Source organism: Phoca vitulina, unplaced genomic scaffold (assembly GCF_004348235.1).
Source record: "Phoca vitulina isolate PV1807 unplaced genomic scaffold, GSC_HSeal_1.0 scaffold20, whole genome shotgun sequence".
In the NCBI taxonomy this organism is placed as follows: domain Eukaryota; kingdom Metazoa; phylum Chordata; class Mammalia; order Carnivora; family Phocidae; genus Phoca; species Phoca vitulina.
The window spans coordinates 30,423,367-30,446,752 of record NW_022589723.1 but is presented as its reverse complement, the minus strand read 5'-3'; the positions used below and the strand labels follow the sequence as shown (position 1 = coordinate 30,446,752).

At 38.5% G+C, this 23,386-nt stretch overlaps 1 protein-coding gene and 1 non-coding gene across 2 annotated transcripts in view; both read right to left on the bottom strand.

The window, feature by feature from the left end:
- The window catches only part of ZNF609 (zinc finger protein 609), a 213,714-nt gene that overhangs the window by 112,642 nt on the left and 77,686 nt on the right, over positions 1 to 23,386 (bottom strand). The window lies entirely within an intron of this gene.
- Positions 22,672 to 22,816, bottom strand: LOC116640874. The gene has a single exon (XR_004301092.1). It is a non-coding gene; the product is annotated as a U4 spliceosomal RNA (small nuclear RNA).

Genomic DNA, 23,386 nt, shown 5'->3' with positions numbered 1-23,386 from the left:
AAGCAGTATTGGAATGAAACCCAAAATATAAAACAAATATCCATGAGTCCATAGTGGTATCTCAATAAATGCTTGAGTAAATGTATAAATGGGGAGAAGAGACAAATCTCCCAAGCAGAAGACTTCTAAATAATTTACGTGGATACTCTACCTGCAAGGAAGGAGAGCAAAACTCCCCACTCTTTAGGTTGTGGACTACACACAAGGACTTCCATCCAGAGGGTACAATATGGAAAGGGAAGAAAAAGGGAATAACTTTATAGTGAAGAATCTGACAAAGGCTATTTCAGCCAGGTGATCAAGGTCAACACTGACAGTCATAAATAATGTTTATAATATGTATGTTGATAAGATGTGATGAAAATGGCACTTTACCTCTGTGGGTACCTTCCCAATAACTCATAACCCCAGTCTTATCATGAGAAAACAATAAAACAAATTCCCATAGTGGGGCATTCTACAAAATACCTGACCAGTACTCCTCAAAACTGTGAAGGTCATCAAAAACAAGGAAAGTCTGAGAAACTGCCATGGCCAAGAGGGGCCTAAAGAGACTCAACAACTAAACATAATGTGGTATCCTAAATGGGATTCTAGAACAGAAAAGGGAAAAGTAGGTTAATCTAAATAAAATATAGACTTCAGTTAATAATAAGAATTATAATATACCAAAATTGGCTCATAAATTGTAACAAATGTATCATACTAATAATAGAGAAAAATGGGTATGAGGTGTATGGGAATTCTCTATACTATCTTCTCAACTTTTCTATAAATCTAAAACTATTCTAAAAAATAAAGTCTATTTAAAAAGAAACAATACTGATCCCTGCTGCCATGTCAGAATGTGACCTAACCAAATCAGGGTGGGTGAAGGAATTTAGTAAATTAGAGTTCACAAAGAAACAAACATCGCACATTTCCCCTACTTTAGGAAACAATTTAGAACCCATTAACTCAGGCACATAATATCGGATAAACTGTCTCATCATAAATATAAGACATTTAAATTTCAAGGTAACTACATCTTTGCATATCAGAATCAAACACCCCAACAGATATACAGCTAGCAATAAACATGGATGATCTGACAGAAGATCTGTGGGGAGAGGGTGGCTAAAAGTAAAAAATTCAGATAATATTATTAACAGACTAGCTTTGCTTGAAAGTAAAAGCCGATAAAAATCTTTGGAAATCTATCACATCCTAAGAGAGAACTAATCACTAAAAAAATCAAATCAAATCAAAAAGTTTTGAGTCTTAGCTATGCATAAGGCATTATCCGTAGGCCAGTACTACTCTAAGTGTCTCTAGACTGGGAGCATCAGCACATTCTAGGGACCTGTAAAAAATACAAATGGACCTCACTCCAGGTTTAGTGACTCAGAAGCTCTGGAGGTGAGACTAAAAATCTGTTTTAACATGCTCTCCACGTGATTCCTATGCACACTAAAGTTTGAGTATCACTGTGGCAGACATTGTGATCCCTCTATAAATGTGGCAGATGCACACACTGGTCTGGAAGACAGGTAAGCAAATAAAGAATTCATGTCACAAAGCAACCTACCTGCTATATGATTACCAAACAGCAGTGGTAAAGCAAGCAGTCAACCCTCCTCTACCAGAAACTCAGTAGAAACACAACAGTTAGATCCTCTGAGCTTTTTGCCGCAATTTCAAAGACAAGCAAAAGGGAACAGAAGTCAGAGTCAAGCTGAAACGCTAGCCAGGAGGGAGACATACATATTCCACCCAGTGACCCCCAAACAGACTAAGTGTTGCAGTCCAGTTTGCTTAACATCAGGTTCTTGTTTTCCATGGAAACCTGTGGATTTGGTTTTGACTCTTCAGCACTTTGAGACTGCTGTTTCCATCTTGTTCTCACCTATTTAAAAATGAAAAGCACTTTCTATTATCACCAACAAAAGCAATTCAGCAGGATTCATTTCTATATACTGTGCTGCCAAATATAAGCCCCATTAATGAACAGCACAAGGGACTAAGGCTTGGCTTGGTAAAATGATTAGAGTGTCAGGAGAAATCTAGCTCTGCAAGCTGCTGCTTTTAGAAAAACGCATTTAACTACAGCCACAGGTCCCTCCCTCCTCTTGCTTCAAAATCAGATGTTCACTCATCCCTAGCAGCAAGATGAAGACCTTAGAGAGAGGGCCCTGACAGCAAACCACAGAGGCTGCAGACACATCTCGTTTTAATTGCATCAGCAACTGCAAAGCAATTAATGAAACAGAGAAAGAAGGAGGGAGCATCAGGGCAAAGAGAAAAGAGACTGGAGCAACCATGTGGAAATATTTCATCCTCACCCCAATGAGAGCAGGTTATTTATGGCAGCTGCATAGAGCATCAAATCCTTGCAACTGAACTCCCAGGCACTTTCCAGGCAGCAACAAAGCTACATAGTCTAGATTTTCCTCTTGCTTACAGTTTTATATCTCCCATATTCCTCCTTGTAGCCACCAACAAAGATGAGGGAGGGAGAAAGCCAACAGATCAAGTGGGTGATTTAGCTATTAAGTCCCTTGGGCAGATTCTATGCTTTGCACAATACTGGGATATGAGGATCAGTAAATACTAAATATTAACAGCAGTGATTCACCAGAAGCATGCACATTCTAGGCCTAGGGCACGGTGGGGCAGGAACTCCATCAATAAACCTCTGCAGTTTCCTTCTTTTTCAAGCTGTATCATTATCCTATCATAGAAGAGAAAGGCAATAAGATAAAAACTGCCAACAAAAATCTCTCAGAGAGAAAGTGAATTCTCAAATGTGGCCTGGGGTGCCAAAAAACCATCAGCATGAAAGAGAAACAAGAGCTCAAATAGTCATTCAATGCCAAGATTCCAGCTGTCATTTCCACAGTGAACATGGAACCCTAAATAACATCAGTGAAGGTTGGTGTTCTGGGGGTTAAGGGTGGAAGCTGATGAAAAAATTAGATGGTCTTGACTAATTCATTTGGGAAATTCCTAAATAGAATAATATTCAGGTACCCTCATTTCCCCCCTCACTCACTATTCAGTCGCGAGGACCACAGGTTCTGGGTTTTCTACAACCCTGACTGAAAAATTCTACCTACCATACTGCGTCTGGATTTGAGGTTACAAGAAAAAAAATGGCCATTTCATATACAGCTTATCCCAAAGCCCCTCGCACAGATCTTGATAGGACATGGTAAACCAACATATGCAGGCAAAATGCAATGCCAAATAGACAAGGGTGAGATAAGTAGGCAGGAGAGAGATCTCTGAGGCCAAGGTCCAAAACTATTGAAAGTTGGACTTCAACTAACTTGGCCTGTGTCTTTCTCTACTACAGAATTACTTGCACTGCTTATTAAAAATACAGAAGATTATGATTCAATGAAAAGTATTCCAAGGGACTTCCCAGATGACTGCTGTTAGGGGGAAAAAGAAAACAAACAAAAAACAAACTCCTTGGAAGTCCCTACCAGATCTGGTTTCCGCCCACCTCTCATCCCATAACCACTCTCCCCTCCTCACTCGAAACTAGCCCATCATTCTATAAGTATTGAGTCAGGTACTGCTACATGCTAACACTGCTGTACATACTATGGATGCATATAGGTCTGTCATGCAACGTTTGTTCAATTCCGTCCTGTGTAAGGGCTCCTAACTGAGGAAGTGGGAAGAGGCTGCAATCCAGATCATGCTTTGCTAGCTAAGTTGCATGTCCTGGCATGGGGCTGCAGTCTCTTGGGAAGGAGACTTGTTTCTAATTTGCTGAAAGAAGGCCCGTGGCCTAAGAGAGGCTCTAGGTACAGTGACGAATCAGACAAAAATCCCTGTCTTCATGGAGCTTATTTCCCATTTTGTGGGGAAACAGAGGAACCAAAAGAAATTATATAGTATGTGAGACAGTGATAAATGTTAAGGAGAAAATAAAAAAGAGAAGAGGGAAAAGTGTATAGGTGTGTAGTTGTATTCAGGGAAGAACTCAATGAGAAGGTGACACTGAGGAACTCAATGAGAAGGTGACATTTCTATGTTGAGAACCTTATCAAATCTATTCTTCCCGTCAGGCCTTTGCACCTGCCTTACTCTACCTAGAACTCCTTCTGGCACACATCTCCACACCTGCTTGGCCCCCCACCCCCGCCATTTTTGTCTGTTCCCTTTTTATCTTTCAATTTCAGCCTAAATGTCACCTCCTCAAAGGGGCCTTCCCTGGCTACTCCAAGTAAATAGCTACTCAATGTACTTAGGCATTCTTAACCAAATGAAGACTCAACTACACAGACTAGAAATTTGAATTCTATTTCCTGATTTAACCTCTGGCATTTAGCTTCCCTATCTGCAAAATGGATAAAAATAGCACCTACCTTATAGGGTTGCTGTGAAGATTAATTACAACCACCACCACAAAAATATAATAATAAAAATGATAATAGCAGCTATTACTTATAAAGCTACACCATGTACTAGGCATTATTCTATGCACTCTGCATTTATTAACCCACTTAATCCATTCAATTAATATATTTAAAGTGCTCAGCACTGTATTTTGTGCACAGTAAATAAATGTTTGCTGTCATTATCACTGTCACCAACGCCAGCATTATGAGTGATTCAAGTGAAGTATCTATCTAAGCCTCTGCATGACTTTCTGCTCCACTGAAGGATCTATGCCCAAAAGTTCCTTATATTCCCTTCCAGGATTAACAGCCTCTGGAAGGAATACATGTATCAACTTCAGCATTCACTATGTGCAAAGTGATCTTTCATTCCTGGCAATGGCATGGACCTTCAAAAAGAAGAAGACATAAAACTGTCCTTATGGATCATAGGCTACAAGAGTCACTAGAGGGCAAGTAGTATGGTAGTGTGGAATTACAAGTCAAAATCCCTGGATTCACTGATTCACCGAATGTTAGAGGTTATCCAAATTAATCTCTCACTTCACACGTGAATAAAATGAAGTTCAGAGAAAGGAAGTTATTTGCAGACTTGCCTAGTTACTTATTTATAGTTAGTTCATTACAGACCTGGCACCAGAATCTAAATCTTTCATTTCCCAATCCAGCACTTTTCTTAGTACTCCACAGAAACACCAGTTCAAAGTGGCCACTTGCAAAATAAGGGAAATGAACTTGTTCATCATAGAAGTCTCTCCTCAATCTGTTCTAATAGTGTAAAATTCTAATAGGAATACAACCAAGAAAGAGATATAGTCCAAAACAAATTTCCAATTTGGGGGAATTTTAGGCTTTTTTTTTTTTCTCTTAATTTTTTATTGTTATGTTAATCACCATACATTACAACATTAGTTTTAGATGTAGTGTTCCATGATTCATTGTTTGCGTATAACACCCAGTGCTCCATGCAGAACGTGCCCTCCTTAATACCCATCACCAGGCTAACCCATCCTCCCACCCCCCCTCCCCTCTAGAACCCTCAGTTTGTTTTTCAGAGTCCATCGGCTCTCATGGTTCGTCTCCCCCTCCGATTTCCCCCCCTTCAGAATTTTAGGCTTTTAACACTAGGTCAAAATTTAGAAGGCAACAGGGCTGAATCCAGAGGATTCACATGGCATCAGGTTCATGGCAAAGCGATAAGGAAATATAAGGCCCTGGAAGGGGTAGAGTTATTGGAGTAAGGAGAAACAAACTTAAAATATCTTGCTACACATGGATAACAGATGATATTAAGGAATTATTGTGTAGTATAACAGTGATATTCTGGTTATATAAGCAAATGTCCTCATTTTTTGGAATGCATTTTCAAGTGTTTAGGAGAGAAACACCAAAATGTTTCAAGCTTCCAAACTGTTCAGCAAAGCAAATAAATAAAATACACATATATAAACAAAGCAAGTATGACAAAACTATAACGATTATTGAATCTAGGTGGTGGGTGATTTTACTTCTCTTAACTTTTCTGTATATTTAAAATTGTTCATAAAAAAAAGGTTGAGGGAGGGAAAATATCTTGCCACAATATAGTCAATTATGTTTCAAAAGCTGTCTTGGTAATTTTTTTTAGATGGAATGCCAGGCTCTTTAAAGGAGGTACCAGTTCATGCTAGTCCAGTTGAAAATATAAAATAAAAACCTGCTTTTGAAAAATTTTTTTAAATATTCAAAGTTTGTTTATATTTTCTCTCAATTCTACTTAGCAAGATCCTTTTTAGTCCTATATTACCTTTTAACTGTATAATAGGCGAAACTCACACCCTCTAGAGTTTATGATGTTTCACTCTTTCTGGGAATCAGATTTCCCAAACCTTACCAATAAAGGCCTCCATGCTATCAGCACCTTCAGGCTGCCTGCCATTAAATAGTCCTCATCTCTGAATGACACTAAGAGATACCATCCACGACCTGGAAGAGGATGGTGACCTCCAGCAAAACTGAGTTACATACTACTAGGCTGTAATATAATCTCTCTCCACTAGCTCTCAAAAGCAGCTCAGAACTACTGAACTGTAATTAGGGTCACCCAAAGTGAAACTGGGAAGAAGGTAGTACTGTCTCTACCACTCCCTACACTGGCAGTTTAGGACCCTCCAATTCTAAACCTTTCCCCATCTCTTCCATACCTATTTCCTTCACTCACATTTAATTTTAAACTGTATGTCAACTAAGTAAATGAATCCTAATTAATTACATATGTTTAGCTAACTGGCCTTTTAAAAAATGGTTAGAATTTTTGGCTCTTAGCTGTCTCTTCAAATCACATTAGTCTGATATATATTACATGCATACATATTCTGAAGGACCCACCTATGGAGTCTCATTTGAAGTTCCTATTAAAACCAAATCCGCTTTTCATACAGTTCAAGTGCGGACCACAGATGGGTCATGCTTACTTCTTTCTCCATGGCTACTCATGGCTACTTACTTAAATAGAAAAGTCCCTGATTTAATGTATAGGTCAGCATCAAGTGAGTACTTTTTGCCCTCCTTACTTTAACCAAAACTCATGGTGAATTTTAAGGAGCAAAAAAGAAAAGAAAAGAAAAGAAACTTAGCTCAATATTAAGGGTTATTATTCTAGTATCATTCGTATCTTGGTTTTCTTAAGAGATGATCAGAATTACCACGGTGACTGCTTCAAATGCCCTTGCCAAACCTAATTTTGCTGGTTTTCCATTCTGTATTCAGTACTTCTGAAATTAAATTCATTTGCTAAAATGTTTATGTAACTTAGTGGGCATTCTTAGTAGCTGAAGCAGACATTAAGGGTAAATTTAAGCAGTTTCATAAATTACCAACGAAGAACTTACTTTAACCTAGTAAAGGAACAAACACTTACAAAATTAAGGAACTATTAGTGGATAAAAAGACATGTTTAGTGAGCAGTACGCACAGCAATGGATCAGTGACAATACTTTTATTCACTATAATCTAAATGTACCAAAGGGAAGCGGTTGAGTTTCATTGGCTCTTTTATACAGCTAGTTTAATTAAACTCAATGGATCAAATAGATTGAAGCCACACTGAAATGGGTATAGTTCTCTTCACTTGTTCTACAACAAAACATAAACACCCTGGTTTCCCTTGTGAATATGACAAAATACCATGAAGAACCAATTCTCACTGAGGGATGGATATCATTATGCCTGAAAACAAAATAAAACAAAACGCTTTTTATTCCAAGTGTTGTAAAAAGCCAAAAATAAAGTCAAAATAAACCTTCACCATTTGCTCTCAACCTCTTAATGTTAACCTCTTCCTCACAACACCTCCAACTTAAATAGGACCAGAGAAGCAGTAACAGAACACTCAGCATGCTTACAGCTCCTCTTATGTGAACTAGCACTATAGTGGATTTCTTAACAAGCAGCTTCCCTGACCACAACAGCTCTCTCTTCTCTGACAGAATTATTGTGAATATTACTCATCTGGCTTGTAGATTGTTTGGTATACTTAGTCATCTTAATCCTTTTTATAAGTATAGGTCACCCCTTTCTTCCAATTAGATAATTAGTAATTGCTCTCTTTCTAGGCAAACACACACACACACACACACACACACACACACAAAGTTGCTGCTAATGTAAAGATTAAATTTTTGTTGGCTTCAACTTCTGAACTATAAACTCAGGTTACTGTTTAATTATGACAATCATGAGATTATTTCAAATAAAGATTTTAAATCCCCTTCCTATTTGTCTAGCACCATTAGTTAAATTTGAGAAATTTAATAGAATTATGTAAAGTTATCTCAGCCAGGAAATCTAAGAATGTGTGTGGCTGTGATACAGAGGGATTATCAGTAACATATGAGCCCAATGTGGGTGTCATATTAGTGCCTCCATCAAATTAAATGATACAGGCAGCCAAGCATTATGGTAAAATGACAAACTTTGAAGTCACACACAGACCTAGGTGATAAATCAACTTCTATTCATTTCTAGTTGTGTGATCTTGGGGAAGTAAATGTTTCTAAGCCACAGTTTCTTCAAATGTAAAATGAAAATAGTTACCACCTTCTTGTCAAGGTTGTTGTGAGATTATCAAGATAAATTGTTGCCTAGCAGAGTCTCCTTTGAAGGCACTCAAAATAAATGACAGCTATTATTACTAATTACAATGACTTACAGTGAACAGAACTTTTACATTTATTTGGCAACCAACATTTATCAATATCCTTGGTACTATGCCAAACTAAGAATGAAGAGTGGATCTTTGAAAATGAAAGGACTGAACTGAAATCATTAGGCTTTACACTAGGATCTGAGATTTATTCTCAGGAGTTTGCAAGGAATTTGGAAATCTGTAAAACTCAAAAGGATAATTCAGATGTCAGATGGTACATTAATAAACATAATACCAAATTTTTCACACGCAGCAGAAATGTACACCCTCAGTTCTTAAGGTAGCTTAACAAAATGGCATGCACCAAGCCTGCTCTGAAAAATAACTGAACGACTTTCATCCTCACAATACCCAAAGACGTCAATGTTTGGTTCCTGGTTCTCAGAGGACAGAAAACACAATGTTAACATCAATCAGTTGCCTAGGATAAATTTTTGGCTATAAGGCCTTGGTACGTATTAGTTTGTCATTAGGTACCAGTTCAGAAAGAACCAGGAATGAAAGCTATTATGAGAGAATCCATTTTGCATCATAAAAAGGTCTCTAAGCAATCCAATCTTAATAAGTAGCATTATTATTTTTTTGAAGTTAAAATCTATCCTATTTCGGTTTACTATGTTAAGACATACAGTAAGAAGGTTGGGCAATGGGACTTAGCAATCAGTGGACAAGGACCAACATTCACAAAGATTTCTCTAGAAGACAAAGACTGTCAAACAAGAAGACAGTTTCAGAAAGTGGCAAGTGGTATTACAAAAATAAAATAAGGTAAATGGGTTAAACTATGAATTACTGGGGGGAGGTACCATTAGATAAGTAAATCTGGAAGAACGGACGGCTGAACGAGGGGTAAGCCAGGTACTAGGAAGGCGCAACCAGGTTGAGGGGCCATTAAGTGCTGAGGTTTAGCACTTAAAATACACATTCTATAGATTCCAGTCATCTTTGACCTGTTTCTATTCCTTACTTCCCTAATCCAATCAGTTAAGAAGTCCTGCCAATTTCTCTTTCATAACAGTCATTTATTCCTTTTTGCCAAACATCCCACTTTAAAATCTTTTCCATCTCTTGTTCTTTTCCCGACGTTCTCTCAAACACATGTATGTTTGCACAGAGATGAGCATAAATTTAAGAGATAAGCCTGTCAGAAAGGGGAGGTCCCTGAGTTTTCTATGTTAAAATCTAAATAATGAGCATGAAAAAGTATTTCATTTTCAGAAATAGAAAATGAGGGGTTCCCTGGGTAAGGGAGGAATATGAACAAGGAATAAATAAACTCTATCAAGATGGAATAGCATCTGATGGGTTGTAGAAAGCCAAAGGACCCTTCATTGAAAAAAACAAAACAAAACACTAGGGAAAGAGGAAGGGTGTTGAAAGTATGTGGCTACTCTAGATCCAGGACAAGTATAACAACTCATCTAGTGTAAGATATGGCTACAAAAGCTACTAGTTTCCTCTACTCTGTTTATCAAAACCTTATTCTCCTTTTAAATGGCCTGCTTAAAAGGCCATGTCCTAAAAGAGGCTTTCTGTGAACTTACCAAGCCAGAATTAATTTCTTCTCCTTTATAACTCATATTTGAACTTACATTTAATTGAATTTATTCTCCCTTATGTTACACTATTATTCTTACGGATACTGCTATCATCTTGCTTACATCACAGAGGGGATAAACAGGAGCAAAAAGTAGAATACTAAAGGACCTATCTATGAAGGCACCTCGGTAAACTGGGAAAGGTTAACAAATTCATTTATTCTGTTAATATTTACTAAACAACTACTAAGTGCCAGACATAAAAGCAGATATATTTTTCTGTGTTCTCTTGGAGTTTATATCCTTGTAGACAGTGGGAAATGTTAGCATTTATTAATATAATTATTCATTTATGTCAATCTTTCCTACTAGATAGTGAAATTCTCTAAAAGGACATATCATTTTTTTTTTTTTATTCCCCCTAACAATGACCACTGCACCTAGTACACAGCAGGTGAGAAATAAGTGTCAGTATTGGGAATACTTTACACAAAGGCTTTTCTAGTGCCCAGTCACAAGGCCCCGTCTAAAGGCCCTGACTTGGCTACCAGTGTTCTCCTTCTTGCTACAGACCCTAAGCCCTCAGCCAATCATCCTTTCCCCTTAACCACTGCTACTCACCATTTTTATCTTTGACGTTCTCCCCCACTCCATCCCTGGCTGACTAACCAAGGTCAGCTTTTGGCTCTCTGCTTTTTGTCTCCAGAATATGAGTCTCACTAGCATCACATTCTGATTCCATCTTAAGCCAATCTATCTTGTCTTTCCAAACAGATGTTGCAATTAAGGCAGAAAAACAAGCACTTTCTTGCTCTAAAATGAAAAATTTACATCTCTGAAGCCCCACATTAAAATAGTTCCTAAGGGGGCACCTGGGTGGCTCAGTCCTTAAGCGTCTGCCTTCGGCTCAGGTCATGGTCCCAGGGTCCCAGGATCGAGCCCCACATTGGGCTCCCTGCTCGGCGGGAAGCCTGCTTCTCTGTCCCCCACTCCCCTTGCTCGTGTTCTCTCTCTTGCTGTGTCTCCCTCTGTCAAATAAATTCTTAGGAAAAAAAAAAAAAAATGACCCTCCATGGATGTAGGTTTAAAAAAATAAATAAATAAATAAATAAAATAGTTCATAAGGTTAGGGTCCACCCTGGGAATTATCCTCTCTGGGAATTTCTTCATAGCCAAAGCCAAAGGGGCGAATTTAACTGCAAATGCATATGTTCCCTTAGACACTAAAAAGGTCACTTAGTACAACAGCTTGATTTCAGACTGAGACAAAAATAGGGTGAAACAGAAAAACCTTAAATTCTTGGGGCGCCTGGGTGGCTCAGTCGTTAAGCGTCTGCCTTCGGCTCAGGTCATGATCCCGGAGTCCTGGGATCGAGCCCCGCATCGGGCTCCATGCTCCGCAGGAGGCCTGCTTCTCCCTCTCTCACTCCCACTGCTTGTGTTCCCTATCTCGCTGTGTCTGTCTCTGTCAAATAAATAAATAAAATCTTTTAAAAAAAAAAAAAAAAAAAAAAAAAGAAAAACCTTAAATTCTAGGGTGAAGGTCTGGATGAAAGACTTGCTGACTAAAAGGGAATGGTTGGTGACAGGGTGGAAAAAAAAAAAAAAAGCCATAATTTCCAAAGAATGAACCTGAGCTATCCTCAAGAGCCAGAGTTTCATTTTTACCAAAAACGTCAGGAAGAACTATATTTAATACTAAATTATGTTTACTGAATGGGTCTGGATTTTAGGTATAATTATCCTATCTCCTCTTTGACTTTTTTTTATCTTTAATGCTTAAAAGTCCTACTGTAGGGGCGCCTGGGTGGCTCAGTCGTTAAGCGTCTGCCTTCAGCTCAGGTCATGATCTCAGGGTCCTGGGATCGAGTCCCACATTGGGCTCCCTGCTCAGCCAGGAGCCTGCTTCTCCCTCTCTCACTCCCCCTGCTTGTGTTCCCTCTATCGCTGTGTCTCTCCCTGTCAAATAAATAAATAAAATCTTTAAAAAAAAAAAAAAAAAGTCCTACTGTAGGGTCTTATTATAAATTGAACAAAATCTTTTTTCTGAGCAAATAGGATATAAATAATAATTTAAAAATTCTCACAAATGGTGAATAACTTTAAATACATATTAAATCTAGTCAGTAAGAAAAAATTTTAATAGACCTAGGTAATTTACAACCATTAAACACACTGTATATAACATCTGAGTACTGGTCAACTTTATGTTATGAGGCTATAAATGCATTAAATACATTAAAACACCAAAGACTAGTAGTATTCAGTATCAGTGGCTAGAAGGGAAGGACAAAATCTGTATATTAAAGGGGTGTCTGGCTGACTCTTGGTTTCAGTTGGGATCCTGGTTTCAGCTGGGGTCTTGATCTCAGAGGGTCCTGGGATCAAGCCTGGAGGCTCCACGTTCAGCAGGGAGTCTGCTTGAGGATTCTCTCCCCTTCGCCCTTTACCTCTCCCCCCACTCACACCCTCTCTCTCTTTAAAATAAATAAATTTTTTTTTTTAAGATTTTATTTATTTGACAGAGAGAGACACAGCGAGAGAGGGAACACAAGCAGGGGGAGTGGGAGAAGCAGGCTTCCCGCGAAGCAGGGAGCCCGATGTGGGGCTCGATCCCAGGACCCTGAGATCATGACCTGAGCCGAAGGCAGACGCTTAACGGCTGAGCCACCCAGGCGCCCCTAAAATAAATAAATCTTAAAAAATATTTGTATATTAAACTTTTAGTTAAGGTTTGGAAAACTGGTATTTTTTTTAAAGATTTATTTATTTGACAGAAAGAACGAGAGAGCACAAGTAGGCAGAGTGGCATGCATAGGGAGAGGGAAAACTAGGCTCTCTGCTGAGCTGGGAGTCTGACACAGGACTTGATCCCAGGACCCTGGGATCATGACCTGAGCCAAAGGCAGATGCTTAACTGACTGAGCCACCCAGGCACTCTGTGGGAAACTGACATTTATTTAACATTTCTGTTAAAAAAATATCTGAGGGTTAATGTATATGAAGCATTTAGAATAATACTTGACATTTAATAAGCGCTACTGTCATGTATTGTCATTATTGACAGATCAGTAGTTGTAATAAAGGGCTCATACAAATTATTAAAACAGAGATCCACAAAGTCCCAAAAATAAAATGAAAACAAAAATCAAAACAGAATTTACAAAAAATATATATAAACAGGTATAAAGCATTTGAAAAATTATTGAACCCTATTATTCTACTTCTAAGAATCTACTCAAGAAAGAAAATAAATGCAAACAGATATATGTATCAAAATGGGCACTGTAACATTTATATTTAAGAATGTATCCACAACAGGGCGCCTGGGTGGCTCAGTTGGTTAAGCGACTGCCTTTGGCTCAGGTCATGATCCTGGAGTCCCGGGATCGAGTCCCGCATCGGGCTCCCTGCTCAGCAGGGAGTCTGCTTCTCCCTCTGACCCTCCCCCCCTCTCATGCTCTCTCTATCTCATTCTCTCTCTCAAATAAATAAATAAAATCTTTAAAAAAAAAAAAAAAAAATGTATCCACAACAAATAAATGTAGATTAAACTGCCTGTTTAAAGAATCCAGAAAATTTATTTATAAATAAAAAAGTTGAAAACAGCCCTAAAAGTTTAACAGTAGGGAATTAAGGAAATGGGTAATTTATGATACATCCTGACTCTGGAATATTTAGCATTAACCAAAAAATGTTTACAGGGAATTTTTAATGAAATAAAAAGATAACTTAAGAAAGCAGTAGGAGATCAATGGTACATAGCAAAATGCATATAATAAGGGACTGGTACCCAATGTTAAAAGTGGTTATTACTAGGGGCGCCTGGGTGGCTCAGTCAGTTAAGTGTCTGCCTTCAGCTCAGGTCATGATCTCAGGGTTCTGGGATCGAGTCCTGCATCAGGCTCCTTGCTCAGCAGGGAGACTGCTTCACCCTCTCCCTCTGCCTGCTGCTCCCTCTGCTTGTGCTCTCCCGCTGTCAAATAAATAAATAAAATCTTAGAAAAATAAAAAAAATAAAAGTGGTTATTACTACAGCTGCCCAGCTGGCTCGGTCAGAAGAGTAACTCTTGATATGGGGGTTGTGAGCTTAAACCCATGTTGGGCATGGAGATTACTTAAATAAATAAAATCTTTTTTTTTAAAAAGTGGTTATTACTACATGTTGGATTATGAATTTTTGTTCTCTGTACTTCTCTGTGTCTTACAAGTCATCTATATAAGCAGAGGTCTTAACAATAAAAAAATTAAACATTTTTAAGGTGGGGGTGTCTGAGTGGCTCAGTTGGTTAAGTGGCCAACTCAGCATGGAGTTGATTTAAAAAAAATTGGGTGGGGGGCACCTGGGTGGCTCAGTTGGTTAAGCATCTGCTTCGGCTCAGGTCATGATCCTGGAGTCCTGGGATTGAGCCCTGCTTCGGGCTCTCTGCTCAGCGGGGAATCGTCTTCTCCCCCTCCCTCTGTGCTCTCTCTCTCGAGCAAAAAAATAAAATCTTTAAAGAAAATTTCTTTTAAGGTGGGGGAAAAAAAGAACCTGAGGGTTCCACTCTGCAGAGAACTGGAGACACAATTAGAAGTCCTACTAAATAATCCCTATAGTAATTCCTACTACAGTTATTATTACAAAGTTGTATGGCATGATGTCTTTATTTTTTAAAAGATTTTATTTATTTGAGAGAGAGAGAGATAACAAGAGAGAGCATGAGCAGGGGGAGTGGCAGATGCTTAACTGACTAAGCCATCCAGGTGCCCCAGCAACACCTCTTTAAAAATCAAAAAAAGTTGTACCAAAGTCAATGGCAGTAAGCTGTATGGCTGGCAGTAAGCTCAAGTGATAGTTTTTACTTGCAGCACACCTCCAATTAAAATATCTTATTAAGGAAGAACAAGCAGGTAGGAAGGATGAGATAATAGTGGAGGGAAAACACATATTTTATCCTAAGTTTAGATTTGCACAAAAAGTCAGCAGAAGGGAAAGAGATCTTTTTTTGTTTTCTTGTTTTAGCCATGTACTAAACATACTTGGTTTAGCCCCAACAGTCCATATCCCTCATCAAATAAAGAAAAACTAAGGTATAAAATTTTTCACAATGCCTTTTATCTCCATAAACACTGCTACTCTATGGATTCTGCCACCATTCTGAAATGCCTCACCTTTAGGATATCAAATGACAAAATCTCTCTAATCATAAGCCCTATCCCCTTCTCTCTAGCCTTTTGGTTCTGCAGGTTCCCATGATCCCTTACTTGGGAGCCACTGGAGGACTCCAGTACTTTGACCTCTCAGTCAAATTCCTGGTTCACCCTGATCATCACCAATATTTCCCTTGCCACTCAGCCTGATCTCAAGACCAACCATTTAAATAAGGATCTCACTATGGTGGATTTCATAGATAACAAACGAGTTCTGAAAAAAATAAATAAATAAATTTAGTCAAAAAAGGATAGTAAAAGAAGTCAAACACCATCATCTATCATAATTTCATAAAAGGGCATTTAAATACCAAAAGTAGGAAGGTCACTCTCAAAGGAGAGTGCGGTCCCAGGAAGAAAGGAAAAAAGAATAAAAACAAACAAAAAGAGGGGCGCCTGGGTCGCTCAGTCAGTTAAGTGTCTGCCTTCAGCTCAGGTCATGATCCCAGGGTCCTGGGATCTAGCACCACACATCGGGCTCCCTGCTCAGCGGGGAGGGAGCCTGCTTCTCCCTCTCGCTCTGCTTGCCACTCCCCCTGCTTGTGTTCTCTCTCTGTGCCAAATAAATAAAATCTTTAAAACAAACAAATGAATTAAATTTTTTCAAATGTAAAATATTTTAATTTTCAAATTTAAAAAGTTGCCTTTATAATATTTTTCTATGTAATTACTTTCCTTACATAAGAAAATCAATTTGTAAAACTATATTCAGTAGTGCCACCAGAATTGAAGCTTATGAATGTCAATTCAGAATTTTCAGGGTGAACAGAGGCAGTTAAAGGACATTAGTCTCTATCCTTCAGCAATACTTGGGACTTTTCCCTGAAGGGCTAGGATCGCAAAGCAGGTCTGGAAAAAGGCTCAGAGCCGTCTTCCATCACTCACCATGAAGATGACAAAAAAATCAAATGAGAGAATCATCCCTCTGAAAGAGAATTTAAAGACCACTAAAAATAGACATGGATACCTTGTTTTAGAATACATCTTTTGGAATCTCTTCTTAGAAGATATTTTCCCCACTTTAGCATGGTTCTTCCTTTCCCCTTTTCTTTAAGAAATTTGCCCCTATCGGGCACCTAGATGGCTCAGTTGGTTAAGCATCTGCCTTTGGCTCAGGTCGTGATCCCAGGGGCCTGCTTCTCCCTCTCCCTCTGTCTCCCCCCCCCCCAACTGCTCGTGCTCTCTCTCTAATAAATAAAATCTTAAAAAAAAGAAATTTGCCCCTATCTACACCAACCTCCTCCAAGGCCACTTATAATAACTGAATGGGCTATGTGGGAGTAGGAGGATGGGAGGCATTAAAGACTTAACTTAGAGGAAGACCACTAAATGATCAGAGTTAAACATTTGAAAATTTGAAACGAGAGACAGAGAGAGATCAATGGTTCTCAACTTATTTGACCATAGCATACAGTGAAAATTACATTTTATTTCACCATCTCTCACTTGATTATATTTCTCTCCCAAATGGGTCTCCATGTTTCCACCCTTGACAACCTTTAGTCTGTTCTCAATACAGCAGTTAGAAGGATCCTGTTAAAAACTAAATGAGACTTTCACCTCCAGCCAAAAGTGAGTGTAACAGAGATCAGATTTACCCTCCTACCTGAAACAAAGAAGAAAAAAAAAATATATATATATGAAATGCTTTTCAAGACAACGGACATCAAGAAATGCTTGAGATTGAACACCTGGGTGGCTCAGTCAGTTAAGCATCTGCCTTCAGCTCAGGTCATGATCCCAGGGTTCTGGGATTGAATTCCGAATCAGGCTCCTTGCTCAGAGGGGAGCCTGCTTCTCCCTCTGCCTGCCTCTCCCCCTGCTTGTGTGCTCTCTCTCTCTGACAAATAAATAAATAAATAAATAAAATCTAAAAAAAAAAAAAGAAAAAGAAAAGAAATGCTTGAGATTCTCTCTTCCTCTCCCTCTGCCCCTCCCCACTGCACACTTTCTCTCTCAAATTCTAAAATAAAGAAGTAAATCTTTTTTTTTAAAAAAAGATTTTATTTATTTGAGAGAGAGACACAGTGAAAGAAGGAACACAAGCAGGGGGAGTGGGAGAGGGAGAAGCAGGCTTCCCACCGAGCAGGGAGCCCGATGCAGGGCTCCATCCCAGGACCCTGGGACCATGACCTGAGCCAAGGGCAGACACTTAACGACTGAGCCACCCAGGCGCTCCTAAATAAGTAAATCTTTAAAAAAGAAAAAAAAAGAAAAGAAAAGAAAAAGAAAGAAAGAAATGAAAATAGTGATTCCCCAAAAGATGAGAAACAAATGAGGTAAGCTGTACAATTGCCCCAGCTTACTGCCTGAAAGAATTTCTAGGCTGTTACGTGCATGAGGAGGAATAACCCAAACAGAACCCAGCAGTCTCCCAGATTGAGAACAAAGAGCTGCAAGTTTAGAGAGGGTCAAAAGAGCTAGAGTTTACAGGGCAAAGTACAACAAAGGAAAGCCCTGCACAAATTCTAGAGATCTACAAAAGGTCCCCTTCAAGTTATCAGCTGACTACTGGTCAGCACATGTGTGTGAAGGAACAATCTAACACGGAGAAGAGAAACAGTCAAAAGTAATGAGGGAAAAATACCTGTAGCTCACACAGGACAGGGAATAGTGGCTGCTCCCACCACCAGAGAGGAAAACCTCACCACACAGCGTACATAGCCACCCTCTCACCTCAGTACCTTTGCACTTGCTGTTCCCCCCCACACCTGCCCTTCCCTGGACATTTTCTTTTCAGATATGCTCTTAACTTGCTTCCATATCTCCTTTAGGTCATTTATCAAATGTCACCTTCTCCTTCCACTCCCCAAATCACCCACTCGTCCTTCTCTGCTTTTTCTCCACAGCACTCAGCACCATCTAACACACTATATATTTATTTTGCTTATTGTCTGTCTCTGTCAACTAGATTATAAATTCCATAAAGGCAGGAATTTTTCCTCTAGATTCTTTAATTAATTACTTAAAATCCCTATGTTATAGTTTTAACATCTGGACAATCTCTAGGTCTGGTTGTATTTGTGTTGCTTCTTTTGTATATCTCTTAATTTTTATTTTTTAGATACTATGTCTAAAAAGTAGAAACTGAGGAAAACAGTATTTATGCTTGGAAATAATCATACCTGTTTCTGCCAGGCCATTAGGGTGGGGATCTGAATCAATCTAGTGCATAGGTGAGCTGGGTTTGGTCTTATTGTTTTTGTTAGCTTCAGCGCATCACAGGCTTCAAATTCTTCCAGTGCTAAACTGACAATACCTTGTGTTTTAGTGTGAGGAATGGATTACTGGAGAATTTTTCTGAAAGTTCTTGCTTCATCCTCAGTTTTTAGTAGGTCTTTATTTATTTTTAAGATTTACTTATTTGAGAGACAGGAAGAGAGAGAATCCTCAAGTAGACTCCCCACTGAGCACGGAGCCCAAAGGCAGGGCTTGATCCCAGGACCCTAAGATAATGACCTGAGCCAAAATTAAGAGTTAGCCACTTAAGTGACTGTGTCATCCAGGCACCCCTCAGCAGGTCTTGTATACCTGTGCATAGAGCAGGTGTCTTCATGTTCCTGCCCCCACCCCAAGTGGTAGACTAATGTTGCTTGTTACTTGGTGAAAGACTAGGGGTGGGAACAAGATTCTCTTGCTCCAGGTGTGGCCTTAGGCAGGCCCTGTACACTTGAACCTCGGGAGTAGAACTTAACCCAGGGGCACACAACCTGTTTCCTACACAGTGCAAGATCTATATAGCTCAGACAGGTTTCCTACAACCCTTCTGTCCCTACCCCTTGAAATGACCCCTTGCCCTCCCCATTGGGCAACTGAACTCTGCCTACTCTGCCTTGTATTCTGAGAGGTTCTTGGGCAGGAGCAAGCAAAGGGCAAGGATTTTGGTTAATTTACTAATGTATCCCTGTTTGGCACATAGCAGGCACTCAATAAATGTGATTAATTTTATTTTGCAATAAATATGCATTCAAACACACACACAGCTTAAAATAACCCTACTAACTGTATTGAACTACTTTTGAAAAAAGCTGGTTGCAACCAACTTAATTGATTTTATAACCCACTAATGAGTAAAATCTGCAATCATGAGGAGGGTGGGGACTTACACAAAGGAAGTACCGTGTCAGTATAGCCATGTGCAGAGAAAGGCACTCAAGAAAGATACAATCCCAGAGATGAACATACTGAAGAGATGTCTGTGTTTCTGTCTTTGGTTGCCCTTATGATTGTCTCCTGAAACCTTACAATAGCTCCCCACTGACTTTTGTTAGAGTGGATTTCTTGCCCTTACAACCCAATTATTCCTAATACAACTTTAATCCAATATCTATCATTCAATTTTTTGCTTTTTTTTTTTTTATTCTTTTATTGTTCTCCTGGCTACAAAGCAATGCTAGCAAATTCATGTAATTGTGGTATCTTGCCCAACAACAAATTCCTGACAACCATCCTTTGGTGGCCCTTCAATGCTATTCAGCAATCAACTTCTTTGTTTCTGCACAGCTCCTATCCTGAATCTGTCAAACTTTCCAACCAACTTGAAACTCTCAAAACCATCCCCAGTACTCCCAATCCACCCTCAGCAAATGACTTTGCCACCAAAATGAGACTAAGATTTATCTGTCCTGGGCTCCTTCAAATTTCTATTCTTTAATTCAAAGGTCCTTTGTAAAAAAATTTTTTTCACCTCTTTTCTCTGCCTCCCTCCTATCTTAGAGGAAGATTTAAACCTCCCTTTGATGTGGCTAAACTTTCTAAGCTTTATTCTTTTATGTTCTGTTTATTTTTATTTTTTTAACCTTTTTTTAAAAAAGATTTTATTTATTTGTGAGAGAGACAGAGAGAGCACCAGTGGGGGGAGGGGGAGAAGGAGAGGGACAAGCAAACTCCCTGCTGAGTCCGGAGCCTGATGCTCCATCCCAGGACGCTGAGATCATGACCTGAGCCAAAGTCAGATGCTTTAACTGAGCCACCCAGGGGCCCCTTATGTTCTATTTTTAAGTTATTTTTATTATTTTCAAACATAAAAATAAAGATCATAAATACCTCTGTACCCATCAACTAGATTTGTTGAATCCTAGGTATTATGTCCTATTATTTCAGACATCTCTTTTTTAAAAATTATTAACATCATAGGTTGAGGCCTCCTATGTACCCTTTCCTCATCCTGTTCCCCCCTTCTGCTCCCAAGGGAAACCATTATAATGAATTCAGGATTTATCATTGTCAAGCATAGATTTTAAGCATTTACTACAGATTTATATATCCATAAACATTATATATTATTTGTTTTCCAAGATATGTTTTATCTTAACATTTCTGACCTCTCCAAACTTTCTCCAATGAACATGTTATTAAAGAAAAATATTCTCGGGGCGCCTGGGTGGCTCAGTTGGTTAAGCGACTGCCTTCGGCTCAGGTCATGATCCTGGAGTCCCTGGATCGAGTCCCACGTCGGGCTCCCTGCTCGGCAGGGAGCCTGCTTCTCCCTCTGACCCTCCCCCATCTCATGTGCTCTCTCTCTCATTCTCTCTGTCTCAAATAAATAAATAAAATCTTTAAAAAAAAAAAAAAAAAAAAAAAAAGAAAAATATTCTCTACCTAAAAACAGCAATCTTTTTCTTTGCCTCCACCTTCTAACTACTGAGATTTCTAAATGAGTAATCTATACTTGCTACTGCCACTTCCTTACTACCTACTTTTCCCATATCCATTATGCCAACTCTTTAAATTGAGAGTGGGTGATAAAGACAATAGGTCAGAAATTAAGCCACAGGATAAAAGTTGGATCTTTACCTTAACCATATACAAAAATTAATTCAAAATAGATCGAAGGAGCGCCTGGGTGGCTCAGTCGGTTAAGTGGCTGCCTTCGGCTCAGGTCATGATCCTGGGGTCCTGGGATTGAGGCTCACGAGCCTGCTTCTCCCTCTCCCTCTGCCTGCCACTCTGCCTACTTGTGCTCTCTCTCTCTCTCTGTCAAATAAATAAATAAAATCTTTAAAAAAAACCCCCAAAAACCAAAAACAAAATAGATCAAAGACCTAAACATAAGAACTAAAACTATTAACACTCTTTGAAGAAAACACAGGGGACACTGGATTTGGCAATGACTTCTTGGCTGACAACAAAAACACAGGCAACAAAAGATAAAATAGATAAATTGGACTTCATCAAATTTAGAAACTTTTAGACATCAAGAGGTGAAAAGACAACCTATAGAATGGGAGAAAATACTTACAGATCATAGATTTAATAAGGGATTAATATCCAGTTATGCTAAGAACTCCTATAATTCAACAACAAAAAACCCAACGCAATTCAAAAATGGGCTAAAGATTTGAATAAATCTCTCTCCAAAGAAGATATATGAAGGACAATAAGGACATGAAAAGATGCTCAACATCACTAGCCATTAGGGAAATGTAAATCAAAACTACAATTAGGTACTACTTGATACTCATCAGGATCTAGGATTGCTATTATAAAACAAAACAAACAAAACAAGACAATAACAGACAATAACAAATGTTGGTGACGATGTGGAGAAATTAGAACCTTTGTGTGTTGGTAGGAATACAAATGATGCAGCTCCTACGGAAAACAATATGGCAATTGCTCAAAAAAATTAAACACTGAATTACCATATGAGTCAGCAATTCCACTTCTGGGTATATACCCCAAAGAATTTAAAGGAGGAACTTTAGCAAATATTTGCACGTATGTTCATAACAGCATTATTTACAGCAGCCAAAAAGTGGAAGTAACCTAAGTGTTCTTCAAAAGATGAACAGATAAACAAAATGTGGTATAAACCTATAATGAAATATTATACCTTAAAAAGGCATATATTTTTTATTAAAAAGGTGTATATATATTATTATAGCCATAAAAAGTAAATTCTGACACATGCTACAATGTGAATGAAACTTGAGGACATTATGCTAAGTAAAAAAAGCCAGTTACAAAAAGACAAATATTGTATGATTCCACTTATATATGAGGTACCTAGATTGGTCAAATTCATAGAGACAGAAAGTAGAATGGTAGCTGTCAGAGGCAGGGGAAGAAGGGATTGGAGAATTGTTTAATGGATATATCAGTTTCAGTTTTATACGATGAAAACAGTTCTGGAGACTGCACACCAATGTGAATGTACCTAACACTACTGATTTGTATACTTAAAAATGGTTAGGATGATAAAATTCATGTCATATACATTTTATCACAATTTTTTTAAGTAAAAAAAAAGAGTAAACTCTGGAACCAGGTTACCTGGCTTTGAACCTTGGCTTTGCCCCCTCCTAGCTATGGGACCTTGGGTAAATTACCTAAGTGCTCTTTACCTCATTTCCTCAGCTATAGATGGGATGACATTTATAGTACCTACATCAGCAATTTGTTGTGATGATTACATTAGTAAATATATATATAAACTTCTTTTCAATTAGCAATAATCGCATCTCGGGTAAACCTCATTGGCTACGATACTGCCACTGTGCAAAGCTACATATATAAACTTCTTACAACAGTCCTAGCACACAGTGAGTACTATTTTTAAGTGTCTGTTATTATTATCAGAGTCAGCATTTTGAAAAGATAATTTAATGTGGAATTCAGGCCTATGGGCAAAATTGAGTTTCTCCTATGCAAAATTGAATAAGACAATTCATATGCTGTTTTCAGGTGAACTCCTAATATAAAGCAGCACTACCACTTACATAAACTGAGAAAGATTTCCATAATATCTTATTTTTTCAAAGATTTCATTTTTAATTTTGGGTATTTCATCTCAGTTTGCTTTAGTAGATGTGCAGAATGTTCTAAGAATTTCTGTTTAGAGATTCTAAGCAGTGCTATTTACTGGGCACATTTACTAATGTCTATTGATTCATCAATCTGTAATGAAAAGCATGGATTTAATAGCCATCTGGTGTAGTGCTGTTTCTATGGCATCTGATGTTTTACAATGTCCAAAGTAGAATTATTCAAAAGTGGCACCTTTTCTGTTTCTTCACTAATCTCGAACATAATACTGACCATTTCTAAGCAAAAGGGTAAAATGAACAATTCTACAA